The 9452-nt window shown below is 38.0% G+C and overlaps 1 long non-coding RNA gene across 6 annotated transcripts; it reads left to right on the top strand.

Annotated features, from left to right (window-relative positions):
- Positions 1–423: 423 nt before the first annotated feature.
- LOC131069669 (uncharacterized) lies at positions 424–8368 on the top strand. Of its 6 annotated transcripts, XR_009112194.2 has the most exons (5): positions 424–989; positions 1314–1539; positions 1708–7142; positions 7427–7495; positions 7830–8368. It is a non-coding gene; the product is annotated as an uncharacterized LOC131069669 (long non-coding RNA). The 6 variants fall into 6 exon arrangements; XR_009112189.2 differs by having other exon boundaries at positions 7427–8367; XR_009112190.2 differs by having other exon boundaries at positions 1708–7495; positions 7830–8367.
- The last annotated feature ends 1084 nt before the right edge of the window (positions 8369–9452 follow it).

The following is a 9452-nucleotide window of genomic DNA, read 5'->3' as shown; positions in this document are numbered from 1 at the left end:
TTATGAGAATAAAGTCCTACAACATCTTTTCACTTGGATGACTTAATGGTCATGCCCCAAGGAGGGTCCAAGTGTTTTTATTATTTGCAGTCCAATGACTTACAAAAATTTGGGATCTTGATCTCTTGGATGATAGTTTGGTAAGCTGATTTTAGGATACGCGAAAATTTCATTTTTGTAACACAATTATAGTTGATTGACAAATCAAATTGATTTAAATATTTTTTGATTGGAAATTAAAAAAAATGATTCTTGTGATCAAGATTCAAACTCATTCAAACTCTAATGAAATGTTATTGTTAAAAAAAAAAAAACTTAAATAACTTCTAATTTTTTTAAAAATAAAATAGAAAACAAAACATGTATAAAACCAAACGCATATTAAACACAAGCAACCCCACCCCTTGTGTGATAGTGGTTTAGTTGTGTTTCATGCTTAAATAGTAAAGAAGAGCAAAGAACGTGAGAGAGAGAAAAAAGGCAGAGAGCGTGGACGGAATCCGCCAAACCTGACACTTATTTCTGTTTTCATAGCGAGAAAGGAATAAGTTGAGAAGCGCACCTTGCAACATGCCTGTAATCCCAATATCACGCATGCAAGTTTCCCGCATCTTATGACAGACGTCTCTTCCTCCTCTTATTCTTCCTGCCTGAAAATCTGTTAACTAATGTAGATCTGCTGCATGAACGTACAGATTAGCCTTCTTTTCCTCTCTCACCCTCTTCGCTCTTCTTTACCAAAGGAACATATTCCGAAAGTGAAAAGACCATTGTACCTGACGCGGAGAAGCTTTTGTATTCCAGTGAAATACAGATGGTAAAGAAGAGCAAAGAGTGTGACAGAATAAAAAGAAGCAGGGAGTGTTTTACCTACACCTCTGTTCTGATAACTGATGTAGATCTGCTCCTTGAACCTACAGATCAGCTTCCAAAGGAAAAATACTCTGTTCAACTTGAGGGGAAAACCTATCTTCCTGTTTTCGCGTCAGGTAAAGGCTTCGCGTCTCTTTATTTGTTCTATCTTCGCTTCAGTTGTTGGATTGTTTTAGGGTAAATCAAGATAAGATTGCTTTTGTTAGCTTCTCTTTTTGCCCAGATCTGTCCCTAGATTGATCTGAGCCTTAGTTCTAGAAACACTAGAAATGAGCTTGATAAGTTGATTCGTGAGGGTTTTAGCATTTAGAAATTGTTTTCCTTTCAGAAATTTTTGTTCATTCAGAAAGTTTTGTGCCCATAATGACTGAAGTTTCGTTTAACCTTTTTTATGTCATTCGAATTCAATTATTATTTGATGGTATGAATTGGTGATGTAGCCAAGGAGAATGAGAGACAGGAGGAGGCTCCTGTCATTCAGATTTGGTGGATTCCTGCCTTCTTTTCCTCTCTCACCCTTCGCTGTTCTTCACCTGCTAAAACGTTTGTATTCCACTGATATACAAAAGCCCTGCTTCAGTGCTTCGGTCTTCATCCACTGATACACAAAAGCCCTGTTATAGGGTTTCTATACTTTCGGTCTGTTAATACTCTCACATGTTTCCGGTAGCATCTAAGCTCCGTAACTCTGTTAATAGATTTAGTTTTCAGAATATCATTTATTATAAAAATCACAACTGATCATTCTCAATGCGTTTGGTTTAATAAGCTGTTCAGTTTGATGTTTGGGCTGTATGTGTTGACTGATTCTAATTGTGTTTTTGTTGTATGAAGGTAAGAAAACTGGTAAGAAATCTGGGGATTTAAGTTGGATATGTTTAAAGGAACAATATTTACATTTAATCTGAATCTTTTCCATGTGTTTCATTTGTGGATATGTATAAGTTTAATATTGAAATCATGGTGTACAGTTGTGTGGAATATTTATTGGAATTGTGTATTCATTTTAGTTTTAGTAAAAGATATTATGATATGGGATAAAATAAATAGAGAGAATGTATTTTTTTGGGATCATTTCTTTGGATGTTCACACATCAGGATTTTTATGGGATTATAATTAAAAATAGCTGAAGCAGTGGAATCAGTAATTCCAGATGTATTGTGACGGTACAAGAAAAAAATATCTCAAGCAGTGTATTCAACAAGGGTGTATATCTCAATCATAAGAAACATTTTATAAACCTAGGATCAATTTGCATAGAAATTTATAATTGATATAACCAACTTATTATTTTTATTGCTTTCCATATAAGCATGTAAGCAGTGAACTCATTTGATCTGCTACCTATCTTCCCTTGATATCTGATAATCAAAGTACTGGTTACAAAACCAAGATATAGATCAACTCAAAGAACTATTAAAAACTAGAAATGTTAATCCGAGAAGAGGGAACGACTCGTTAATTTGGGCTTCCTCCAAAACAGGGCTCTACAATCCTAGAGATGGTTACAGAGTACTGGTTAATAATGCTGCTCAAGATCAATTGGATTTCCCTAAGAAGTTGTTTTGGAGCTCTAAAGTTATCCCTAAGGCAGGGATCTTTGCATGGCTAGCTTATCAAAAAAAAAATTTAACTGCAGAAAAATTCACAAAAATGGGGTTTGCAGGACCCTCTAGATGCATCATGTGCAAAGCTCAATCAGAGACAGTGGACCATCTACTACTTTCCTATCCCCTTGCGTTCAAATGTTGGAGATGGCTCTGTGCTAAACTTGGTCTGGTTTTAGCCCTCCCAAATGACATCAAGTCCCTGTTTCAAAGCTGGCCTATCCCATCCAAGGAATCCACCCTGAGTTCTATCTTGGAATTGTCCCCTTCTTGTCTAGTCTGGGAAATATGGAAGGAGAGGAATCACAGACTTTTTGACAACAAATCCAGAAGAATAGAATCAATCTTGAACTCAATTGAATCGATTATTGTGGATTCAGTTAACTGCAAGTTAGCCTTCTCTTTGGGTCTGCCGAAAGTTTTCTCATCTTGGGATGAAAGTATATGGAAAAACTGGCATGGGATCAGGATTTCCCCCTCTTTTGGGCAAAAAGACAATAGGAGAAAGACTGCTATTTGGTCTTCCTCCAAAGCCTGGCTGGATAAAACTAAATTTTGATGGCGCCTCGAGAGGCAACTCGGGCCCTTCAGGCATAGGATATGTAATCAGGGATCACATAGGAGCAATCCTTGGGAAAATGGCAAAGCCTATCCCTCCAGACACAAACAACATAGCTGAGTTCAAAGCTCTACAACTTGGACTAAGAGATTGTATCAACCATGGTTTTAATAACATCTTAGTGGAGGGCGACTCAGAGATTGCAATAAATGCCATCAAGAGGAAAATCACTCCAAATTGGAGGCTGCAGGGAATTCTAGAAAGCATAGTCGCAAGCCTAGACAAGATCGACAATTATGAAGCTAAGCATATCTACAGAGAAGCAAACTCAGAGGCAGATGCTCTTTCGAAATTAGCCGCTCAAGGATCTTTTCTCCAAGGTTGGGATCAGGAGTATCCTTATGTTTTTCATTCAGACCATTGCCATTGACATGCTAGGGTCCCTGAGGTTCTCCCAGACGCGAGATTCCCTTCAGGATCTTGCAGTAGTCCCTTTTCATTTTTCTACACGGTTAACTTTAAACTTAACTTTGGCGGCTAAGCTTAACGGTCATATCAATTCAAATTTTTTCCTACCTCTCTTGGGAGGGTGGGCCCGCAGTTAAGCATGTCATCTAAGCCGTAGTCATGACCTATGGATCGCATTTGTTTTCTGCATTCCACGTTCATTCCCTTCTCTCTGCTTTTCATCTTGGAGTCCTCTCTTTCTTTATTGGTCACCCGGCTTCGCCCCTCATGGCATCCGACCCTCCTTTTGGCTTCATCATGAGTGTGTATCCCAAACCCACTTGCTGTTTTGGAGCAGACACTCCAATCTCTCTCTCGGCGTCTACGCGCCAAGTTTCTTTCAGGAAAATCACAGACTTAAGGCTCAAGCGTCTCCTCCTCTTCTCGGATTTTCCCCTCATTTTGGCCATGAAGATGATCTTGGGCAGTGGTCACCTCAACAGAGATGAATATCCTCGGGACAACACCAACATTTCCTCAAGGTTCGTTGCCTCCCTGCTTGACCTAAAGTTCGCCAAGCAGGCAGTCTGGTCCCTCACCAAGAAGCTCTTCTCGAAGGAAGCCACTCAAGAGCTCCAGGAAATTCTAAACAAAGCAATTCATGATTCTGGGGCCTCTTGGCCAGGGGATAGAATCCTCTTCAACGCTCATGGAGAACTGATTAAGTATTATCCCTTCCTGTTTGACTTGAAAGGGAAGGACCTGGATAGGCACAGAGTTTTTGCGGGTGTTGGTCTTGGCTATCTCAAATGGCGGTTTCTGGGAGAGAACTCAGACGACCTTGGAAGGGAGGAGGATCTTATTCAGTTTGCAAGACTCAACTGTATTCTACCTTCGAAACCAGAAGATGAAAACCCTCATTTGGAACAGGCTAGTAGGGGTTACCGTGGGACTACCTTCGAAACCAGAAGATGAAAACCCTCATTTGGAACAGGCTAGTAGGGGTCGCTGTGGGACTGGAATTGGCCGTGATAGAGGTCGCCCTCCGACCAGAGGACGCGGTCGAGCGAGGAAGGAGTACCCGTCATCTGAAGCTCAACAGGAAATTGCAAGCTAGGCCCCTCTAGCTCCCTTATGTTTTTTATCATGTCTCTCGAGCAGTTTTTTGTTTACTTCGTTATAATCTCTGTAAACAGGGCAGTAAGCTTCTGTCATTTAGACTTAATCTCTTGTTTTTTAAGGGTTTTCTCAGACTTTCATATGGAGTGTTTGCTTGTATTCCTTCTCTCCTAAAAGAAGGAATTGGATGCATTTTTTGGGACACTGCTAAAACTATTGCTCTGTAAATTCTATATATTCTTAATATAATCTGGCTCTGTCTTTACCGATCAAAAAAAAAAGTTAGATCGAAAAATGACAAATGACAGATTTGTCATCCATTGTGCATATTTCATATAATGATCAAAACGGTAGGTGTAGCTTACACGGAACCATAAATCGAGGTGAATCTTGAAGCCATATGTTTTGAAAACAAAAAATCAGTTTTGAAAATGTGAGAAAAATCATGGTTACCCATTTAGGATCAGTTTTGAAAATGTGAGAAAAATCATGGTTAGCCATTTAGGTTAGATAAAGTTTATGTTCTGAACATCATCCTGTGCTTTGATCAGACTGTAATTATTTGACAGATAGGACTAATTCTTTTGGATGAAAACTGGACTGGTATTAAGCAAGATATTAAGCCTAAAGAATATTGGTCAATTCAAATTAAAAGGGAAATAAACTGGTCAATTCAAATTAAAAGGGAAATAAACTGGTCAATTCAAATTAAACTGGACTGGACTTTGGCAATGATTAATTAAAAGGGAAATAAAAGATAGGAAACCAAAAGGCGACGGGCACACATTCAAAAATTCAAATTAAACTGGACTGGACTTTGGCAATGATTAATTAAAAGGGAAATAAAAGATATGGCAATGATTAATTAAAAGGGAAATAAAAGATAGGAAACCAAAAGGCGACGGGCACACATTCAATTCAAATTGTGCCTTCTGTGGGCCAAGCTGACGTCTACCTCTGGGCTTCCACTTTTTCATAACTAAACGAAGCACACATACGTGCACAAATGCGTGCTAAATATTTTGTGCCGAATTCCCCGATGCATGAACAAATTTTTAATAACCATTTTGTGTTGCAAGTTTTATTAAGTGTCGTCATATGTTATTTTGACGATTAGAAATTACCACTAGAACATATTCTGAATATTTTGGCCTGGTGGATCGTTAATGCTATTCATTTCAAATGTCAACTCAGAATGACTGAAATATTCATGATTTGGTGGAAATTTGTTTATGTCCTTTATTAATCTCATTTATCAGACCAAATATAAAGTCTCCTTTATCAGACCAAACATAAAGTATCATATAACATATCTAATATGTCTTACCTTGTATTTAAAGCATGTTTAATTTGTATGTATCAGGATTCATATATGGAATGCTATTTCCTATGTCTAAGTTAATGTTTCCAAGTTATATGAATGGTGACACAATAAAAATGGAAGAATACCTCCATGGTCGAAGTACACCAGCTCAACCTTTCACGCCCAGTAAGGTCAAGTGAATCCACATCGTCACCTTTATAAATAAAAATAATAATATGACTTGTAATGTTCTTCAGATCAATCTGGGTTGTCAGACCTATCAATGTGTATCACTCTATTTTGACATTAAAATCAGAATGCAGTATATCATTGTCATAATTTTTAGAGGAATTGTCAACTTTTTTAGTTAGGACAGGTTTCCGGATAGAGATTAGCTCGTTCTCAGTTAAAAAAAATAATCATTTGATATCAGTATTTATCTTCAAAATTCTTTGAGGACGAGGGAGCCATTGACCCATCCTATCAATAAATATTCTTTGAGGACGAGGGAGCCATTGACCTATCCTATCAATCATCTACTTAGACTGCCTACTGTTAGTCTACCTAAATGCACCTTGTGTTTTAATAATTTGCAGTCAAATGACTTACAAAAAATTGGGATCATGATCTCTTGGATGATAGCTTGGTAAGCTGATTTTATAATGTGGAAATTTCATGTGTAACACATTTATAATTGATTAATAAATCAAATTAATTTAAATATTTGTGATTGGAAATAAAAAGATTAATGATAACAACAATGTCTTACAATAAAAGAGTTAAAAGAGTAATGTAGTAATGAAATGTAAGACATTAAAAGAGTTAAAAGAGTAATGAAATGTTAGTGTTCATAAAATCTTCTACATACCAATTAGTAACTCCAATAAAAAAAATTACTTCTAAATTTTAAAATATAATATAAAACAAAACATGTATAAAACCAAAGTCATATTAAACACAGGAAATCACACCACTTGTGTGATAGTGGTTAGATGTGTTTCATGCTTAAATGATAAAGGAGAGCAAAGAACGTGAGAGAGAAGAAAAGGCAGAGAGGATGGAATCCACCAAACCTGACACTTGTTTCTGTTTTCACCGAGAGAATAGAATACGTGGAGAAGTGCACCTTGCAACATGGCGTCTAATCCCAATATCACGCACGCAAGTTTCCATGCCAGACATTCTCCTCCTCCTCTTATTCTCCTTGCCTGTGCCTCTGTTCTGTTAATTGATGTAGGTCTGCTCCTTGAACCTACAGATTAGCCTTCTTTTCCTCTCTCACACTCTTCGCTCTTCTTTATCAAAGGAACTTATTCCGAAACTCTTCGCTCATCTTTATCAAAGGAACTTATTCCGAAAGTGAAAAGACCGCTGTAAGTGAAGCAGACAAGCTTTTGTATTCCAGTGAAATACAGCTGGTAAAGAAGAGCAAAGAGTGAGAGAGTAAAAAAGGAGGGTGTGTCTTACCTACACCTCTATTTTGATAACTGAAGTAGATTTGCTCCATGACCCTACAGATTAGCCTCCAAAGGAAAAATACTCTGTTCAACTTGAGGGGAAAACCTATTTTCCTGTTTTCCCGTCAGGTAAAGGCTTCGCGTCTCTTCATCCGTTCTTTTTTCACGTCAGTTGTTGGATTGTTTTAGGGTAAAGTAAGATAAGATTTGTGTGATTGATTTTGTTAGCTTCACTTTTGACCCAGATCTTGTTTTTCCAACCTGCTCTGCCTTAGACAGATCCGAGCCTTGGTTTTACAAGCATCAGTAAATGAGCTTGATAAGTTGATTCGTGAGGGTTTTAGCATTTAGGAAAAAAAAATCCTTTCAAAAAATTTGTGCCCATCATGACTGAAATTGCGTTTAAACTTTTTTATGCCGTTTGAATTCAATTATTATTTGATGCTATGAATTCGTAGTGCAGCCAAGGAGAATGAGAGAGAGGAGGAGGCTTCTGTCATTAAACGTTGGAAACTTGAATGCTTGATATTGGGATTAGATTTCATATGTAAGCTACGTTTCCCAACTCATTCAGATTTGGTGGATTCTTGCCTTCTTATCCTCTCTCATACTGTTTGCTTTTTTTCACCTGCTAAAACCTTTGTATTCCGCTGAAATACAAAAGCTCTCCTTCAGTGCTTGGTCTTCATCTTTGTTATAGGGTTTTAGCACTTTCGATGTGTTAAAACTCTCACATGTTTCGGTTAACATCTAAGTTCTGTAGCTCCGTTAATAGATTTGATCTTCAGAAAATCAATTATAATGAAAATCACAACTGATCATTCTCAATCCGTTTCGTTTTATAAGCTGTTCAGATTGATGATTGGGCTGTGTGTGTTGACTGATTCTAATTGTGTTTTTGTCTTACGCAGTTCGGAAAACTGTTAAGAAATCTGGGGATTAAAGTTGGATATGTTTAAAGCAATAATATTTAGAATTAATTTGAATTTTTTTTCCATGTTTTCATTTGTGGATATGTACAAGTTTTATATTGAAATCTTGGTGTACAGTTGTGTGGAATGTTTTTTGAAATTGTGTATTCATTCTTTTCAGTTTCAGTTTTACCGCATGAGTTTATCATCTTTGGTCTGATATTCATCTGTTGCTTGTCGAATGACTAGTTGGGAATCGCCATATACTTGTAGTTCTTGTAATTTCCATTGTATGGCTAATCTGAGTCCTGTGATCAAGGCCTCATACTCTGCTATGTTGTTTGTGCATGGAAATGTGAGCCTGTAAGACTTCGGGATGCTATCACCTTGAGGTGTGATAAACAGAATGCCTACCCCCGAGCCGTGCCTAGTGTATGAACCATCAAAATATAGTTTCCATGGTTGTGCTGTTGTGATCATGAATATCTCTTCATCTGGAAAATTGGAAATGAGGGGATGATCGCCTATGAGTGGTGCATCGGCCAACTGATCTGCAATGCCCTGCCCTTTGATAGCTTTACGGTCCACATACTCGATGTCAAATTCACTTAGAATCATTACCCATTTGGCCAAGCGACCTGTCAATGCTGCTTTGCTGAGTAAATACTTGAGTGGATCAATCTTTGCAATGAGTTGTACCTTGTGTGTTAATAGATAGTGCCGCAATTTAGTGGCTGCCAGGATTACTGCTAGGCAAGCTCGCTCAATAGGTGTGTAATTGAGTTCATAGCCAACCAGTGTGCGAGAGATGTAGTAAACAACACACTCTTTTCCTTCTGCATTATGTTGTGCCAGTAGTACACCCAATGCTGTACTTGTTGCTGAGATATAGAGCAATAATGGTCTACTTGGATCTGGTGGCATCAGCAATGGTGGATTCATGAGATAGTCTTTAAGCGCCTGAAATGCTTGCTGGCATCTGTCATCCCACTGAAAGCAGATGTTCTTGTGTAGCAGGTGTGTGAATGGGTGACACTTATCAGCCAATTGTGCAATGAATCTTCGGATGGATTGAAGCCGTCCTTGTAGTGTCGTTAGCTGACTGATATTCCTTGGAGGTGGCATGTCCATGATTGCCTTAACCTTTGCTGGATCGACCTCAATACCTTTGCTTG

Source organism: Cryptomeria japonica, chromosome 11, assembly GCF_030272615.1.
Source record: "Cryptomeria japonica chromosome 11, Sugi_1.0, whole genome shotgun sequence".
NCBI classification, from domain to species: domain Eukaryota; kingdom Viridiplantae; phylum Streptophyta; class Pinopsida; order Cupressales; family Cupressaceae; genus Cryptomeria; species Cryptomeria japonica.
This window is presented reverse-complemented; position numbering and strand designations above follow the sequence as displayed.